General features: G+C 44.7%; 1 long non-coding RNA gene across 1 annotated transcript; it reads left to right on the top strand.

Moving 5' to 3' along the window:
* Nucleotides 1-8,029: 8,029 nt before the first annotated feature.
* Nucleotides 8,030-9,864, top strand: LOC309366087. Its single transcript, XR_014166487.1, has 3 exons — nucleotides 8,030-8,173; nucleotides 8,357-8,471; nucleotides 9,567-9,864. It is a non-coding gene; the product is annotated as an uncharacterized lncRNA (long non-coding RNA).
* The last annotated feature ends 10,314 nt before the right edge of the window (nucleotides 9,865-20,178 follow it).

Genomic DNA, 20,178 nt, shown 5'->3' with positions numbered 1-20,178 from the left:
TGTGGCAAAAGGTTGGATATCAAGGTAATAACATTGCAATCTACCCGTTCTCCAGGCACAGAGGTCTGCAGCAAATCAGGGTTGCACGTCATGAAATGAAACCATTTCCACAACTCATACAGGAAAGAGATTTATATCAAGGTGGAAACCTTTAATGTAACTCTCCTAACAGTGCCAAGAGTGCTGTGGGGTTCTCCATCTGCCCACCCATGCAACCACAGACAGCCCAGGCCTACAGGAAATGAATATTAAGATGACCAGCATAATACAAGTCATTTGCCAGGGTGGTCTATAATCCCGGCTTCCTGTGGGCAGCTGAAGCATCAAACAGAGCCCCACACCCCGTGCCCAGTTGCAGCATAAAGATTTCACACACATGTCATTTCAGCATGTCGTGTTGTTTATTTTAATATATTTTGCTCGAGCAAAACACCTCTTTTACAAGAGTGCCCTGACAGCAGTATAAAATGAATGCCTCTCTTGGGGAACAACGGTTTCTTTAGATCTTGCTTTCAAGTAATATATTTTCTGCAACATGGGCCCCCTATACACAATGGAATAGCACTGGTGCAACTGAACACCACCAGTGGGTTTCTTTTCTTTTTAAAAAACAACGCTTTAAACATCAGTATAGCAATGGAGAAAAGGTATTATTCGCCGAGTTAATGCAATACCAATCACAAAGTGCAAGGATGGGGTATCTACGTCCCCCCATATGTTATCAGACTCCAACTGCCATCAGTCCCAGCCAGCATGGCCAGTGATCAAGGATGATGGGAGCTGGACCCCAACATTTTGCACACGGGTAGCCAACGTGGTGCTATCCAGATGTTGCTGACCCATGTTGACTGATGGGAGTTGGAGTCCAAAGACATGTGGAAAACAATATGTTAGCTACCCCACATTCAGAAGGCCACAGATTTCCCACCCTAGTGTTGGAAAATAAATGCAAGGCACAGTGCAATGCAGAAGCCAATTATGTTCTTCCTCATGTCTACTTCCATAGGAAGATGAGAAGAAGGTTCAATGGTGGGCAGTACGAGAGAGATCATCACCACCTCCACCAGGAGATCACATTCTGGAGACCACATGTATTTCCAGAGAAGCCCACTAGCTCTGTACACAGGGATAACGACCTCAATATTAGTCCTAAATATTAGATATAGATGCCTTTTGTTCCGAAAAAGGAGAAGTGCCTGTTTATCTTGCATTGGCCATACAATATTCTAATTCTTTTTGAGATTTAGGAATGGTGGAGACCATGAAGGGGGACAAAATTCAGAGGAAGGTTTAGTGCAGGGATAGACAATGTGATGTTCTGAAGGAGCGTCTTACCCCCATCATCCAGCCCAGACACTGAGGTCCAGCTCTGAGGGCCTTCTCATTGTTCCCTCACTGCGAGAAGTGAGGTTACAGGGAACCAGGCAGAGGGCCTTCTCGGTAGTGGCACCCGCCCTGTGGAATGCCCTCCCATCAGATGTCAACAAAATAAACAACCATCTGACATTTAGAAGACAGCTGAAGGCAGCCCTGCTTGGAAAGTTTTTAATGTTTGATGTTTTACCGTGTTTTTAATATTCTGTTGGGAGCCGCCCAGAGTGGCTGGGGAAACCCAGCCAGATGGGAAGGGTATAAATAATAACTTATTATTATTATAAATTATTATTATTCTCCAGATGTGGTAGACTGCAACTCCCTAAGCCCCAGCCAATTTGGGCAGTGGACAAGGATGGTGGGAGTTGTAGTCTGAAACATCTGGCGAGCGCCACCTTGGCTATTCCTGCTTTATTGTAACATATAGTTTAGTCTTGAGCATATGGATGCAAGGATATGGGTACTCTGTGTGAATAGGTGGCCTACAACTATAATATCTGAGGAGATAAATGATGCCTTCAAGATTCTATAGCTTGTCAGTGGTTACTGCTTTGGGACATCATTTTCAAACTCTGCCTGAGGCTAGATACAGAAGACACTGCCTAACACGGAGCCAGGCCACCGGTCTTGCACTGAGGGGCAGCATCTCTCTGGGGATTCAGACAGAGGGTCTCTCCCACAGCTACCTGGAGATGCTGGGGACTGAATCTAGGAGCAAGGCAGATGTTCTGCCACTGATGAGCTACAGATTTTGAAAAAGCCAAACTGTGACTTTGTCTCTCATGCCTGCGAATCATTAATTCAGCTTTAGGCTGGTCAGAATTGTGCCAGGGCTTCAGAAGGAGTAAACACTGAAAAGAGAAAAACACCAGACAGCCCCAATTAGATAAATCCCTGAAGCAAAGAAGGAGGGGAGGAAGGTCATTGTTTTCTCTTGTTGCTGGCACAATGCATCACAGTGTGGAGCTAAAATTGCTATTTTGATGCATTCGGTTGTGACTATGCTGGATTTCCTAGGCTCGGAGCACTGATTGCTTTGCATTTTTAAATAAACTTCCCACAATAGCTGTCTTCTCGCCTCCCTCCCCTCCTCCCCTTCGTCCCTCTTCCCCAATGAAACCCTAGAGCACCCCTGACATTCAAATGCGGTGCCACCACATTTATTACACCTACGGGCTTTGAAGTCTGCCAAAGGTCAGCATGAAAAAGAAGAACTGGGCCGGCATTATCATTCATAATCTGGGGCAGCAGGGGCTGTTTGCCTCAGAAGGGTCACCCCCCCTCAAAGGGAAGCATGTTGGCATGCTTGCGGAGCGCCAGTTAAGGGCCTCCCCGCTGCCTGAGCCCTGCAGCTCTTCAGCGACAGATATTCCGAAACGTATTCTCCAAAAACATTGCAGTGTCGGTTACAACTTGCCATGCCAGACGGACAAAACAAACACAACAGGTGTGAGCTGTGAAACAAAGGGCATGGCCGGCAGAATACAAGTGTATCCTGGCGTAAGGAACCTGCGGTTTGCCTACCTCAGGGGGAAGGGATGGCTGTGCAGATGCTGGCCCCACTCTGCATGGCCAATGGTCAGGGATAATGGGAGCTGTAATCCAACAACATTACATTCCTTTGTTTTTTATTATTTTTTAAAATGTATTTTTATTAAAGATGTTCTTGATTTACAAAAGTACAGTATGTGCCATGTATCTCATATTTTTTTGCCCATGTAACATTTTTACAAATCAGTTTCATTTGTTGAGACATTAGGAAGACAAGGGGGAAAGAGGTGGGGGGGAGATGGGGGTGGGGTTAGATGGCAATGTTTCTATTATACTTCATATATGTGGTGTTTTGTGTCAGCATCGCTTGTGCAGGTTCTCTGCTGTTCACTTGTGTTCCTTTGGTGGTGAGAGAGGTTGGGATTGGCCTAGGGTGTTGTTAAGTTGTGGGCGAACGTATCAGACGACACAGCGATTCTTCAAACAGCTCTTGTTTATTTCAGAGGCCAGAACTGAACTGAACTGAAGAGCTCAGTCAGCCTGCTTATATAGAGCTCCAGATCAGCGTAACTGTTGCAACTTTCTAAAACTATCGAATCACTGAACGTCACTTTCGATCCTTCATTTGCATAACTATCTACAGTTCCCCCCTGCTGGCCCAGGGTGAAACTTCAGTACATAACAGGTGTGGTTGTTCATTTGTGGTTGGCTGTGGTGATCTTTGTTTTCATGTTTGAGTGGGTGGGTGTTTTGGATCAGGTTAGCCATATTGATTTGTATGCAGTTGGTGGATTTTTGTCATTGTCTTGTTGGGCTGTGTGTGAGATAAAGGGGAGTCTTCTTCTATTTGTCCCCGTGTCAGTTTCAGTTTATTGGTTAATTTTTCTAGTAAGGCTGTTTCCCATACTCTTTGGTACTATTGGTCCATGCTTACACCTGACAGGTCTCTCCAGTGCCTGGTTATGATGCTTCTGGCTGCTGAAAGTAGGTGTGTTATGACAGACCTTTGTGGTGTGAGTGGGCATTATTGTCTTGGAAGACCAATTCAGGGGTGAAGAAGAAGAAGAAGAAGAAGAAGAAGAAGAAGAAGAAGAAGAAGAAGAAGAAGAAGAAGAAGAAGAAGAAGAAGAAGAAGGGGGGGCAGGGAAAAGAGATGTATTTTACCACATTTCTCACATTTTACCAGCAGCAGCAGCAACAACAATTTATACCCCACTCATCTGGCTGGGTTTCCCCAGCCACTCTGGGCGGTTCACAACAGAATATTAAAAACATGATAAAACATCAAATATTAAAAACTTCAGATATCTTCTAGAAGTCAGATAGTTGACTTTTAGTTGATCCCCCTATCTTCTCACTGTTCTCAGAATGGTTTAACAATCAGCTCCTCTTCCCAGGGAGCTCTGAGAATTGTAGATATGTGAAGAGTACAAAGTCTCCTAAAAACATGCAGCACTTTTAAAAAAACAAACAAACTACAGTTCCCAAGACTGTGATTGTTTGAAATGGTACAATAGCGCTTAAAAGTATGGTTCAATAATACCATTTTTTTATTGTTGGTACAGATAGGACCACTGTACCTGAAACTTTACCTTCCCTCATAAACTTCACACTAATCCCTATCATGACAGAACATCTTTCAGGTTTACTCACCTACAAAGGTTAGGAAAGTGGTTCTTTGAGTGATGGCCTTTCCTGTGGTTGTTTTCTGGTTTTGGAGTTTCTTCTTTTTACTCACCTCTTAAGGCACCCAGCAAAGAATCATGTTCAAACCAGCCACCAAAGGCTCAGGTTGCAGTTGTGATCTCGTTTACACCCGTCCACTTACTCAGATTGGCTTTTTTGAGTTTGGCTTTTGGACTGCCATAAATATTTTCCGGCCTTTTTATTTGCTTTAGGGGTTTTCTTTTGTGCCAGTGTGCCTCTTTATCATGGGTAGGCAAACTAAGGCCTGGGGGCCGGATCCGGCCCAATTGCCCTCTAAATCTGGCCCATGGACGGTCCGGGAATCAGCGTGTTTTTAGATGAGTAGAATGTGTCCTTTTATTTAAAATGCATCTCCGGCTTATTTGTGGGGCATAGGAATTCGTTCATTATTTTTTTCAAAATATAGTCTGGCCCCCCACAAGGTCTGAGGGACCCCTGCTCTTTATCATACAGTGGTACCTTGGGTTAAGAACTTAATTCATTCCAGAGGTCCGTTCTTAACCTGAAACCTGAGGTACCACTTTAGCTAATGGGGCCTCCCACTGCTGCCGTGCCGCCGCCACACGATTTCTGTTCTCATCCTGAAGCAAAGTACTATTAACCCAAAGTACTATTTCTGGGTTAGCGGAGTCTGTAACCTGAAGCATCTGTAACCCGAAGCATTTGTAACCCGAGGTATTTGCTGCTTTATTTCGTTCTTGACACCTTTGATGTTTTTTATGAACACCAGTTAAGCTGCCATGAACACCACAGACATATCTGGTGGAAAGGTAACACACAACTTTGTACAAAAAAAGTAAATAAATACCCTCATGGCACTCTTCCATCTCTGCATGATTCAAGGTTACTTCTTGAGTAATTTGTACCCAGGTGAGCTGTAGGAACAGGGCCGTCTTAAGCATATCCAGCGCCATGGTGCAAAGCTCCCTCCGGCGCTCCCCACCCCTGTTTCCCAGAGTTTTTTAGGAAGGATGGCACTGCCAGCGGGGCTGGAGGAAGCGGGCAGCAGCTGGAGGGCGGTTCCTTCGACGGGGAAGGGGCAGAGGCTGGACGCGGCGCCTCCCAGCTCAGCTGGCCGCTTCATGCCACAGTGGCCATGGCAGACGGAGGCTCCAGATGCAGCACTGCTTTGGCGTGGCGTGGCGGAGGCAGGCGAGGGTGGCGAGCTGATGCTGGGAGCCTCCGCCTCTTCCCTGGCTCCCTCCAGAACTTGGTGCCCTTGCACCCCATGCCACTAGCCTCAATGGGTAAGACGCCCCTGTATACGAACAGGGGTGAAGTCGCTGCTGTAGAGGTTTAGTTGCCTCATGGATATGTACTTGGCAGCCGTACCTGGAGATACCAGGGATTGATCCTGCGATCTTTTGCATGCAAAGCAGATGCTGAACCACTGAGCTATCGCTGTTCCCCTTCAATTTAGGAACTGCATGATTGAAATAATAATAATAATAATAATAACAACAACAACAACAACAACAAAAATGGCAGCTGCCCTATATTTAAAGCAAAAAACATAATGTGCATACAGAACTAGGAAGATAGATCTAATGCTTAGTGGTAAGAATAGAATCCCCTTTTAACATTCTCCATGAAGGCCTGCTAAATCCTGCTGAGCCTCCAGCTCTACTGAAGTCCTATATCAAGCCCTTGCTAAAGTCAACAAAGACTTGTTTGTTTCAGTTTTATTAGCTGCCTTTATTTCTGTGGTGTAACGTGATTAAAGAACATAAACTTTGTTGGAGGAGAGAAGAAGAATATGTTGGAAATATAGTGCAGCTTGAGGAAGAAGCAACATGCATAAACATGTTTTTAATCAGTTATGCAAATAAGTCCAAAGAAGTTGCTAACCCTCAACAATGTTTGTACAGTCATACCTCGAGTTGCAAACGTGATCCGTGCGGGAGGCATGTTCGCAACCCGCAGTGTTCACAACCCACAACGCCATGTCTGTGCACACGCATGACACGATTTGGCGCTTCTGTGCATGCGGCGAAACCCGGAAGTAACCCATTCCGGGTTTGGTGCGGTCCGTAACCCAAAAATGTGTAACCCACAACGTTCACAACCCGAGGTATGACTGTATTTGTATTTTGCATTTTTTAGCCTTTTAAAAAAATTCCTGCCTGGTCGCCTACAGTAGTTCTTACTCACCACAGGTGACCAAAGTGGGTGTGCATAAACTTAGCTTCTAAGTCATAGAATTGTAGAGTTGGGACCCTGAGGGTCATCTAGTTCAACCCCGTGCAATGTAGAAATCTCAGCTAAACCATCAATGACAGATAGTCATCCAACCTCTGCTTAAAAACCTCCACTGAAGCCCACCACCTCCCGCGGGAGACCATCCCACTGTCAAACAGCACTTACCGTTAGAAAGTTCTTCCTGGTGTTCAGTTCTGCCGGGACACTGAGGTCCAGTGCCAAGGGCCTTCTGGCAGTTCCCTCACTGCGAGAAGCCAAGTTACACCAGATGTCAAAGAGAACAACAACTACCAGACTTTTAGAAGACATCTGAAGGCAGCCCTGTTTAGGGAAGCTTTTAATGTTTGACGGACTACTGTATTTTAATATTTTGTTGGAAGCCGCCCACAGTGGCTGGGGAAAGCCAGCCAGATGGGCGGGCTATAAATTATTATTATTATTATTATTATTATTATTATTATTATTATTATTATTGGAATCTCCTTTTTTGTAAGTTGAAGCCATCAGTTTGCATTGTTGGATAGAGCAAATTGCAGTTGGTCAACATAGTACAGTAGTAAAAGGATAGTATAGAAATATTGAAAATAGCTAAACAAATATTTTGAATGCCTTCTTTATTCATGGCAGTGAATTCACCTTGGTCCCATCTGCCAATTTTTGGAAAGAAATGGTGGTGAATCTTCCCAGAGCTTGTGGTCATCATGATCCATGACGCAAAACACATCCATATATCATGCAGATATACACATAATCAAAGCGCATAGGATAACGATTCCTTAAGAACAGCCCTAAGCACCTCAGTATGAAATGTAATTAGTCAAGTTACATATTTAATTCCTCTTATCCTCATTGCACGCCTTCCATTAACTTCTTCTTTGCATCTTATATTATTCTTTTGTTATTGTCATTGAAGTGTGCTGCTTGGTCATTTAAGGGCTTAAAGTAGCCACCCCCACACTGGTGTCCTCCAGCTGTTTTGGACTGACGTCATAGTCCCATGATGGAGAAGGCAGACTTAAAATTGTTGCTGTTGTTGTTTAGCCGTGTCTGACTCTTCATGACCCCATGGTTCAGAGCACGCCAGGCACTCCTGTCTTCCACTGCCTCCTGCAATTTGGTCAAACTCATGTTAGTAGCTTCTAGAACACTGTCCAACCATCTCGTCCTCTTCTTCTTGTGCCCTCAGTGATTTAAACTAGCAACAGCAAAAATGCTCCTAATGCACAAGCTACTGTTTTTTTTTTTAATTCACAGATTACCACTTTCACAATAGATTGCAAGCCTGACCAACAGCATTCCTCAGGGTCGGCTCAAGACATTTTGGCACCTGAGGTGAACCACAAAATGGATTCCACCACCACCAGGGAAGAAGGAATGAGTGAAGATCTACATCAGGAAAAAGGTGGGAATAAAGATCAACATTGGGAACAAGGAGGGAGGGAGGAATCAAATCATCATTACTTGATAACTGAAGTGGGACTTTGGTAATATGGTGCCCTGAGGGAGGACAAAATTTGGTGCCCCCTCCCCAATATTTCTTATTTCCAGTCATTTCTTTTGGTTGTTTTTTAATGGATCTTCTCAGTAGGTTCCATGATGATGATGATGGTGATGATGATGATGATGATTTTGCACCCTCCCAGCTCAGTGTCCTGTACCTGCACCACCTTAAATCCAGCGCTGGCATGAATCTGGCCTAGGTGAGGCACTCTTGCTTCCTGGCAGAGCACATCCTGAAGTTTCTACAGTCGTACCTTGGTTTTCAAACAGCTTAGTTCTTGAACGTTTTGGCTCCAGAACGCCGCAAACCCGGAAGTGAGTGTTCCGGTTTGTGAACTATTTTTGGAAGCTGAACATCCAACAGGGCTTCCGTGGCTTCTGATTGGCTGCCGGAGCTCCCTGAAGCCAATCAGAAGCCACACATTGGTTTCTGAACATTTTGGAAGTCAAGCAGACTTCTGGAACGGATTCTCTTTGACTTCCAAAGTATACGACTGTACTCTCAGTTACTTACAATGAAATGGTATTATTAATAATACTTATCATCCCCTTCAGAATACCATGTCATTGTTCACTTTTCTTCATCGGTAACTGCTCTGGCCTTCAGAAAGGCTGCAATTTGACAGAATCAAATTCACAAAGAAAGCACTGTGAGAAAAAACCCATCCAGAGCAAACCTACCATCAGTGCAGACCCTAAAACAGTCTGGCAACAAAAGCGGAATCCAACATGTAGGCCAAATTGATAGGCAGAAAACACTACCCAGACCTCTTAACCACAAGCTGCTGATACCAGACTTGATGCCTGGAGTTTACAACGGTCAAGGGAGCCATGTGTTGCGCACCGACACAGTTGCTGCTCTTAATTCTTCTGGCACACAGTTCCCAAAGGACACATATAGCCTGTAACCAAGAAAGTGTTTAGTGTCTAGTTAGGGCTGAAAACTGATAGGCACACACAACGTTGGGTGCCAGCCATTTGCTTCTTGGGAACGAAGGAATGATAAATTTGGGAACTACTAAGTGGAAGATATCTGCTACGGCTGTGTACACACCATACATTTAAAGCATACAGGCACCTTAAAGAATCCTGGGAACTATAGTTCACACACCCCACAGAGCTGCATTTCCCAGCACCCTTAACAAACTACGGTTCGCAGGATCCTTTGGGGAGGGGAGATGAGCTTTAGATTTTGGTGTGTACACAGCCTTCATGTCTCAAGTTTGTGCTGGTCGGAGGTACGAAAAGACAAGTCCTTATTTCCAACTCATGGATAATATTTCCCTCATTGACAGGACCTGTCCGTACTGTCGGCTGGCATGAAGTAAAGAGGTGAAGCGGCAGGCTTGTTATTTTCCATGACATGAAGGAACAGAAGGGAGACCAGGACTCTGCTGGGTGAGGGGAAACATGGTGGCATGAGAAGAAATGTACAACAAAGCATATTTACAAAAACGAACTTGAGTTTGTAGTTTTAAAATGCTTAGTTTAAAATGCCAGCCATTGAGATCTACTGTATTAGGTGGCTGGGCATGTGGGAAAGGGCCTCTTCAGCGGTGGCCCCTGTCCTTGTGAAATTCCCTCCTTGGGGTGGTCCATATGGCCACTATTCTACTGTGGCATTCATTTTATTCTACAGCGGCTATGCTGTGGCTTATGGTTTTGACGTTTATTAACGGGGCTCAGTACAACAGGGTGACAGAAGCCTCTTATTTAATCAAAATTTGGAGCTAAGCCCTTGTGCTTAGCTAGACTGATGACTGGGAGTGGCCATAACACTGGTCCTGAAAGACCTACATTGGCTCTGAGTACGTTTCTGAGCACAATTCAAAGTGTTGGTCTGATCTTTAAAGCCCGAAATGGCCTCAGCCAGTACACCTGAAGGAGCGTTTCCAACCCCATAGTTCAGCCTGGACACTGAGGTCCAGCTCCGAGGGCCTTCTGGCAGTTCCCTCACTGCGAGAAGTGAAGCTACAGGGAACCAGGCAGAGGACCTTCTCAGTAGTGGAGCCCGCCCTGTGGAACGCCCTTCCATCATATGTCAACAAAATAAACAACTATCTGACTTTTAGAAACATCTGAAAACAGCCCTGTTCAGGGAAGTTTTTAATGTTTTATCTTTTATCGTGTTTTTAATGTTCTGTTGGGAGCCACCCAGAGTAGCTAGGGAAACCCAGTCAGATGGGCAGGGTATAAATAATAAATTTAATATTATTATAAAATTATTTTTCTAATAATCTTCTCCTAGGAGTCTTCTCAGGTGGCATTTTGTTGTGGAATTGGTGCTGCTCCAGCCCAGAAGTTGTTTTGCAGTGTCCACACGATGTGGAGCTACCTTGCAGACTCCCGCCCTAGTACAGATCAAGTTGATCGATCACCACAGTTTCCATGCATTCAGTTATGTGGACCCAACCCTGATTGGCCCAAGCTTGTGGAACAGCCTCCTGAGGAGATTAGGCTGATATTAGACATGTATCTTCTTTGCTGAACTTTATGCACATGACTAAGGGCTCACCCAGCCTTTGCTTGTCTTATGCCTTGAAAACACAGGACTGAGAGGTTTCCCACTTCAGCATGGGTCCCATTGGTTAAGAACAGTCTGGTTTAAGAACGATTTGGTTTACAAACTCCGCAAAACCAGAAATTGTGTCTTGGTTTGAGAACTTTACCTCGGTCTAAGAATGGAATCTGAATGGTGAAAGGGCACCAGTGGCAGGAGGCCTCATTAGGGAAAGGGCGCCTCGGTTTAAGAACGGTTTTAGTTTAAGAATGGACTTCCAGAACGGATTAAGTTCGTAAACCAAGGTACCACTGTATTGTTTTATTGCCTTGTGGATTGCTTTTATGCACATTGCTTGGAAATGCAAATGATTAAGCAGGATATAGAGACCTTAAACAAACAAACAAACAAACAAACAAACAAACAAACAGGCAACACTCTGTTTATCTCGAGAAGCAAGCCTATGAAGGCCATGTTTCACCAGAATCTGTGCAATATCCTACGCTTCCCAATCTCTGTATTTCTAAAGCAATTGGCATATAGTGAGTGGAGCAGTTTATAAGGTAATGATGGACGGCTGTTTCCTCCTGTAAACAAATGGCCCTATCTCCATCTTTGCCTCCCAGGGAATCAATTCGCAGGTGGTTTGGCAGGTTGCAACATCCTTAAAGGTAAGGTGGGGGGGGGGGAATATATATCTCTGCGTAAACTGGAAGCTTGCTGAAACTTTATACGACATTGATTTTGCAACCAGATATAATGTCAAAGTCCCTGTATGGTTGTTCTCAAGCCATAATAACAATTCTGGTAACAAGCAACTGGCTGCTTCACAATCCCATTATCAGAGAGCTGGAACTGGAGCCACAATGTTCAAATTAATCAATGGCATCATCATCATCTCCTTGGAATTAATAGAGGGTTTTAGGGAACGGGGGGGGGGGGCAGAATTACTTAGAAAGAGATTTCCCCTTCTGAGAGCAAAACGCTACAGACTTTGGTTGCTTGAGACTATTGCCACTCTCTGTTGTTTCACTGCCGAAAACCTCTGTAGATCAGTCAATGGAAGAACCATAGTTGGAGTGAATGTTTCTGCTTCATCATATCCTAGTCTGTTTCCAGTCTGGCATCCTGTTTGTGTACTTGGTACTGCAATCTTGCTCTGAGCCCTGTGGGTGGGATAGACCCCTGACCATTAGGTCCAGTCGTGGCCGACTCTGGGGTTGCGGCGCTCATCTCGCTTTATAGGCCGAGGGAGTCGGCGTAGAGCTTCCGGGTCATGTGGGCAGCATGACTAAGCCGCTTCTGGCGAACCAGAGCAGCGCACGGAAACGCCATTTACCTTCCCGCCAGAGTGGTACCTATTTATCTACTTGCACTTTGACGTGCTTTCGAACTGCTAGGTTGGCAGGAGCAGGAACTGAGCAATGGGAGCTCACCCCGTCGTGGGGATTTGAACCGCCGACCTTCTGATCAACAAGTCCTAGGCTCTGTGGTTTAACCCACAGCGCCACCCGCGTCCCTCAGCAGTAAACTTCATCCAGTTCAGTGGGGCCTACTCTGAGTTAAGCATGCAGGATGACTACCCAAACACTGTAAATACAACCCTTGGGGATGTTTCTAATTTCATAAAATAGGGTTAATATGTAGGAACCAAAGATCAGGGGCACATGCAAGTCCTGCAAATTCTTGTTAATTCTGTTTCTCATCAGATGCGAAGCTAACAGATGAAAGGTTTTTTTAAAAAATGTGTTTACAAACACTTCGTCAGATTTGATTAAACCACAGTGCCGAGACTAAACAAAAAGCAATCTGTAACGCAGACCCATGTCACGGAGATATCCTTGAAGCATTGCCTATTTGGAGTGGACAGCACATGAAGCTTACCATTCTCTACCATTGATCCCATTAGTTTAATGCCCGTATAACAATGTGACCAAGTGTATGCAAAGAATGGCTATGGGGTGGAGGGCGAGATTGACTGGGATCCCCATGCAAAATAAGTCCAAGAGCCAGACTGATGTAGTGCATACTGGTTGGACCTGGGTTCAAATTCCTGTTCAGTCCTGGAGCTCATTGGGTGACGTCCTTGGGCTACTCCTAGCCTGCCTCACCAGATTGTTGTGAAGATAATCCCTGTTGCCACGAGCTTTAGGTGATAGATTGAGGAATACCTATGCCTTGTGAAATAGCTGCATGAAACACAGTCCGGACTAGAATTATGCATGTTCTGTGATACTGTGCATGTAGTTCAGTGCTCTCTTTACTTGTGAACATGTAAATAAAATAAATGCAATTTTAATCTTAATTCAATAAGTTTTATACATAGGGGTTTCATTGCACTTCACTCTGTTTGATTGTGGCCATTACATTTACCATTATTACCTATCTGAAAAGTAACACTTCTCTTTAAGCTACAATATCATAATTGTTGGGGGAAATAAACAAAAGAAATGTTCACATTACACTATGCATGTGTTTTGATGTTTTTCTAGTCTTTTAAATAATATTTTATACTTTAGCAGAGCAGCTTGGAAAATTTGCGGGAAAAACACCAAGGGCCATGTGAATTCAAGGAATTGTAGTTTTGGAAGGTACCCCAACCAATGGCCATCTAGTCCAACCCTGAAATAGAATCAGTTTCTGTTTCGGAAGGGGTGAAATGGAACTGGAATGAATTCCTTTTTACAATGAACTTTCCAAGCACTGGGTCCACAAGATGGAGGATGCCAACTGTTGATGGAGACATTCACTCCAGAAGCAAATCTGTATTATTATTATTATTATTATTATTATTATTATTATTATTATTATTCTTCCCCTTTTCCCCCCAGATGGGACTCAATGCAGCTTACAGATAAAAATAAGAACTGCCGAAAACAATCATTAAAAAGCAATTAAACGTTGATAGAATTAAAACTATAAGCATCTATAAAATCTATTAAAACCACACCAGTAATTCCAATAGAAACAGCACAACACCAGCCCTTTCGATTGAAAGCAGTCAGTTCCCCAAAGCCTTTCGGAACACGAAAGTCTTCGCCTGCCAGTGGAAGGGCAGCAAACAGGGAGCCAGTCTAGTTTTTCCAGGGAGGAAGTTCTGAAGTCTAAGAGAGCAATTACCGAAAGGTCTGCACAGATATGAAAGCAGCACCTTTCCTCATCTTGCAAAAGTGGACATGTGATTTAGCTCTGCCTCTCAAGGAGGGGATGCTATTTGACAAAAATCTGTTTCTCTGGGAGGTCAGCCCATGAAAGAGCTTCAACAATTCAGGAAACTGATCTTTCACTCTGTGAGCTTCCTTGGGCATTCTGGCTGTTTAGTTAGCTTGAGTGCTGGCTGGAAAAATATACATGAGATTCCTTTTATGACGTTTGTGGTTGCAAAAGAGTTGCACAGACGTTGGTACATATCAAAGCATTGTTTTATAGCAGCCATTCAGGATCTCACTTTATGTTTGTAGGGGGCGGGTTAGTTATTATTGTCTTGCGGTTAAGCTTATGTGGGTTTAGATTTGACTTGACTTTAGAATTTATGTGTACATATGGGAATGAAAAATGCCAATGTGTAGTGAAAACTGCCCTGTTTACTCATACCTTCCCAACAAGGCTAAGATGCAAACAACGTCATGATGAGCGAAGGGGTCTAAACAGTATTTGAATTTCTATGGTTACTCACCTTGGGACCCTTCAAACAAGGTGCAAAATAATTTCAGTTAATAATATAAAATGAGAACTACTTGGAAGTCCATGCCCTTTCATCTGGAAACCCTTTGTCTTAGAAGACTACATCATCTTTGCGGTCATGGTTGCTACGTGGAAAAGGAGATGCATTCAGTACTTGTTCAATGGAACTCATCTTTATGCAGGTCTGCACAATATTTTACCTGCCAAACTGAATGCAGACCATCATCCATGTATAGGATTGCACCCCAGAATGCTAAATCAAGAGGACGTCCGGACCAGTTTGTTGAGCTTTCATGCTGATTTGTTTGCAGGGAGATTATATGACATTGCTATTTACAGTGGTACCTCGGGTTAAGTACTGTTCTTAACCTGAAGCACCACTTTAGCTAATGGGGCCTCCCACTGCCAGAGCACTGCCAGAGCACAATTTCTGTTCTCATCCTGAAGCAAAGTTCTTAACCCGAGGTACTATTTCTGGGTTAGCGGAGTCTGTAACCTAAAGCGTATGTAACCTGAAGTGAATGTAACCCGAGGTACCACTGTATTCTGATTTGTCTGTGGGGCAGTTAGATGATGCTGCATCAAGCCAGGTGTTATCCCACATTTTCCAGTCTATTTTCTCATCACTTTCCTTATTGCAAAAGGTCCCGTCTTCTGGGCTAGTGCTAAACTTCCCAGTCAATTATATTAGCATCGCCTGAAATTGCTGATATGAGATTGAATCCCATGCCACAAAACAGTGACATTCTGAAAGTATCCCCAGACTCAGATGAACAGGTAAGGTAGTGCTGGAAGTTGACTAAATTCCACCGCAGGCAAAATCTAACCCACCCACCCCAGCTTGCCTGGAAGAAAAAAAACAAAAGCGTTTTTGTGGCAATGGGTTTATCACTGATCTTTCCCCTTTTTGTTCTTCCACTTCCAAGTCTCCCACGTGCAAACACTCGCAGCTGTCTGAGGGGAGGTTTTAGTATGGCCTCATTATTGCAAGCCGGCTGCATCACACATAATACCTTTATGAGGTTTCCAACACACACACACACCCTTTTTATTGCTGCTACAAAGCTATAACCAGATGACGCAGCTTTTTGTCACCTAATGTGCTGTTAAACTACTCTTCAAAGCTTCCAAGCCGCACCAAACTCTCCAATATTGTCCTGGCTCCCACCCAGACCACGATGACCGAGGCTCTTCCTTGAGAGTAAGGAAGGGATTTTTATTGAGGCAGAGAAGAGCTATAGGCTCAACTGCAGGTAATGTAGTGCAACAGCTGCTACAGTCAGGCTAAATGACAGGAAATGTGAGTCTAACTGGATTGGGAGCAGCAGTCCAAGTTTAAGGAGTCCCTGATCAGGGCATGGAGTTCAGAACTGCATGGATAGTTCAATTGGTTAGAGCGTGGTGCTGATAACGCCAAGGTTGCAAGTTTGATCAACTGCATATTATTGCAGGAGTTGGACTGGATGCTCCTCAGGGTCCCTTCCAACTCTACATTTCTATGACTCTATGGAAGCAATGGAGTTGTCCCAATGAGTGGTCATGTCCACCCACCAAGCTTTTAAAGCTCATTCATGAGGCTCTCATGCCTTGCAAGCCTGTCACACATGCAGATACGCGCTACAATTGGGACAACGTGTCTGTTACTGGGTGACCATGGTACCCTCCAGGCTCCTGTCCCTCCACCCTTAGCCGTTGGCTTATGATCCCTTTGGATCCTGTTGCGGCACTCCTTTCCCCTAGGAAGAAGAGGAGAAATGGGAGTACAGTTTTCCCAGCCTAGGCAGCCAAATCCTGGAAGAGGGACTTCCCCCCATGCCAATGGCCAAGGGTGATTGGAGTTGTAGTTCAACATCCAGAGGCCCAAAGGTCCCCCAACCTGCCATGCTGGTTGTGGAGGAAAGGACTTTCCTTCCTTGAAGGAGTGTCTCCACTCCCATTGTTCTGCCCAGACACTGAGGCCCAGCTCCAAGGGCCTTCTGGTGGAGAGCAAAGGGCCTTCTCAGTAGTGGCTCCCACCCTGTGGAACACCCTCCTCTCAGATGTCAAGGAAATAAACACTATCTGACTTTTAGAAGACATCTGAAGGAAGTTTTTAATGTTTGATACTTTGCTGTGTTTGATGTTTTAATTTGCTGGAAGCCGCCCAGAGTGGCTGGGTCAACCCAGTCAGATGGGCAACATATAGAGTGGTACCTCTGGTTACGTACTTAATTCGTTCCGGAGGTTTGTTCTTAACCTGAAACTGTTCTTAACCTGAGGTACCACTTTAGCTAATGGGGTCTCCCGCTGCCGCCGTGCCACCAAAGCACAATATCTGTTCTCATCCTGAAGCAAAGTTCTTAACCCGAGGTACTATTTCTGGGTTAGCGGAGTCTGTAACCTGAAGTGTATGTATCCTGAAGTGTATGTAACCCAAGGTACCACTGTAAATAAAAAATAATTATCATTATCATTATTCCTCTGCGGCAAGCATGGAAATGAAGAGGGCTGATGGAGGAGGGATGGAATAATCTGCTGCTGCCCCTCCACCAGCCTGCATAGTAGCTTGCACAGATTTATTCTATGGACTCGCCTGCATGAGACTCCTGGCCACTCACTGCTATCCAGCAAGTTGTTAATTCAGGGGTATGGAACCATTTTCCAGGCCAAGGGACACATTCTCTTCTGCACAACCTTCCAGGGGTCACAAGCTAGCCATAGACTGCCTCTCCTCACATAAACCGTCCCGGACTCTGTGTTCTTCATCTGTCTTTATGTGCCCCCTCTACATGAGGTCAGGAGAACAGGACTTCTCTGCAGTGGCTCCCCATTTACAGAATGCTCTCCCCAGGGAGGTTCGCCTGGCACCTTCATTATATATGTTTAGGCGCCAGGTGAAAGTGTTCCTCTTTTACTAGGCCTTTGGCTGATTAATATTCTACAGCATTTTGAATGTCTCTGCGGAAAGGGGAGGGGTGTTATTGTTTTGCCGTTTGATTTTAATGATTTACTTGTTTTTATCCTGTATTTTATTCTGTGAGCTGCCCTGAGATCTTATAATGAAGGTAGGTATATAAATCTTAAGAAAATAATAATAAATAAATAAGTGGGCAGAGCAGTCAATGCAGATTTTAACCTTTCTACAAAAAGGCTATGTTATGTACTGAGTTGAATAGGATCCAAAAGGCAGCAGTCTGATTGGTCCTAGAATAATAGTATTCAGAAAGCAGCAATCTGATTGGTCCTAGTACAATAGGATTCAGAATGCAGCAGTCTGATTGGTCCTAGAACAATAGGGTCCATAATGCAGCAGTTTTATAGGTCCACAGGAGCCACCTAGTTGGAGCCAATCCAGTTCCAGGTGGAAGTGAATCCGCAAGCTGATTGGCCTACAGGTGAATCCCGGAATTAGCCAATCACGTGGGGCCCATTGTGTAAATAATGTATATAAAGCAGACATTCTGGGGGAACTTCTATTCCTCCTCACCACTATGAGCTGAAGAAAGAGCATGAAATCCACTCTCGACTCCAAGTATATTTCAGGCTAGTTTCTTCATACTTAAGCACTCCTCTCTGTCCTCCATCAGAGTTTAAGGACCCATTCCAGCCAGGCAAAAACATCCAAGGAGGCTGCAAACCAGGCCAGTAGAAGGGTTGGCTGGGGAGGGGGGTGGAGTGGCCTGCAGAGATCCCTGGGGGCCAGATAAGAGAGGTCTAGAGGGCCACATTCAGATCTTAGGCCTAAGGTTCCTCACCCTTCTATTAAAGACAAGCCTGCAACAATGGTCAGATGCGTAAGGTGGGCTGGAAGGACCGGGTGTAGGATCTAGGTGGTGACAAGGGATCTCTTGACCTTGCCTAACTTTGCAAATGTGGCTGATTTCCACAGAGCCATTTGCTCACACTAATTCCAGTGTCGCACTGCCAGCGCCTTTTCGCCTTCATGTGCAAGTTTGTACACCCAGGCGGGATGCAGCAGCAAACTTTCGCTTTGATGTCCAGCCTGCCCAATATGTATTTAAATATTTAGCCAGGCAACAGACTGCCACATAAATGTTGATATTCACGTACATCCACCTCAGAAAAGTGCTTACTTTTGAAGGGGAATATTGCTAAAAAAAAACTCCCCCGCCTGTCAAAAGCTGTTTACTGCCGACTCTTAAGTATGAAGGGAATCAGCCCAGTTGATAGTAAATTATATTATTTCTTCCTCCTCCTGTTATTTTTCCTCTGATGTCCTTGCTCTGTTTGGCTTTAACCCGTTGCAGAAGATGTTTACATAAAGCAGGAAAAAATAAATGGTCCAAATTAGACAAATATGAGGAGTAACGCCTGTCCGAGGCCAGGCCAGGAGGGAGGCTCAGGCTTCCAAATCAAAGCATATGGCGTCCAAACCTGCATCGTGAAGAAGCTGGAGTTGACTAAACCGCACAAAGTGTTCTGTACACACAGAGACGATTACAAATGACTGCACTGTGTTGGGCGAAGGATGGCTTTGCAGCTGGGTGTGTTTAATGCCTCTCATTTACGCATGCCTGACACTCGGCCAAGGATTCCTATATGCACTAAGCTGTCGGTCCCTGGCAGGTCACGTGGCTGCCCGTGGACAGATGATTCACGTGGGAAGCCTCGAAAGCCCAGGGCAGTTAAACAAACAGGCCCATGTGTCTAGTCATTAAGATGTGCTTGTGAAACATGATTCTGGCATGACCGACACTAAATGGAGCTTTAAATCTGCCCTCGATTCCTCTTTTCTCCGTTCCATGCTGCCTCCTCGGGCTGAAAGAATTGTTCTTCCACAGAATGCTTTGGGGTTTCAAATCGTCTCTTTGAGAACACCACAAAGCTCCCACTGTGGTATTCAGTGACATCATTCGCACACATCCATGCCTTTTTGGGTGTTTTTTTTACTAGGCTTTCCAGGTGTTTCTCTACAGGGGTTTGGTTCAGACATTCAGACAAGTCTGCAGGCAAGGACTGTCTTGGTTTAATTGGATGTGGGGGACCGCATTAGGGGCTGGTGAGTCAGTTACAAATGCTGTCGGTATCGTAAGTAAGAAATACAGTACATATCTCTCTTTTCACAACGTTTCCTCCTGTCCTGGTTTTAAATTATTTTTGCTGTTGTGCTCATAGCATGCTGGTTTTGGGTTGTTGTTGGGGGTTTTCCTGTTTGCTGTTGTGTAAAAATTAGTTTAGTGCTTTACTGTTTTCGGTTTGGAATGTGTTTTTGTATATTTTCATGTCTCCGTAAACCACCCAGAGAACTTATGAGAGAGGGAAAGAACTTCTGTATCCACATTCTCTACACAGTGCACAATTCCATCATGACTCCTCTGATTAGCCTTTTCTCTCAGCGGAAAAGCCCCCAATGTAGAAGAAACCTTCATAGGGAACTCGCTGCTTCCTCTTGATGCTTCTGCCTGCTCATCCTTCCACCAGCAGGTGGCAGTGTAGGGAATCAGCACCGGACCCTTTGGACTCCTGCCTTGTTGCAATTCCTGCATTGCAGGGGGTTGGACTAGATGACCCTAGGGATCCCTTCTAACGCTACAATTCCACAATTCTATCTAAACTGCAAACAAATACCATATAATAGAGTAGGGCTGCCATACATCTGGATTTTCCTGGACATCCCTGGGATTTCAAAGGCGGAATTGAATTTCCAAAAGGCGGCACTTTGTCCTGGATCTTAGGCAAGTCAATTGGAAAATCACATTTTTTGGGGCATATTTGTGTAAAAA

This window comes from Podarcis melisellensis (genome assembly GCF_964234715.1).
Source record: "Podarcis melisellensis genome assembly, chromosome: 3".
Classification (NCBI taxonomy): domain Eukaryota; kingdom Metazoa; phylum Chordata; class Lepidosauria; order Squamata; family Lacertidae; genus Podarcis; species Podarcis melisellensis.
This window is presented reverse-complemented; position numbering and strand designations above follow the sequence as displayed.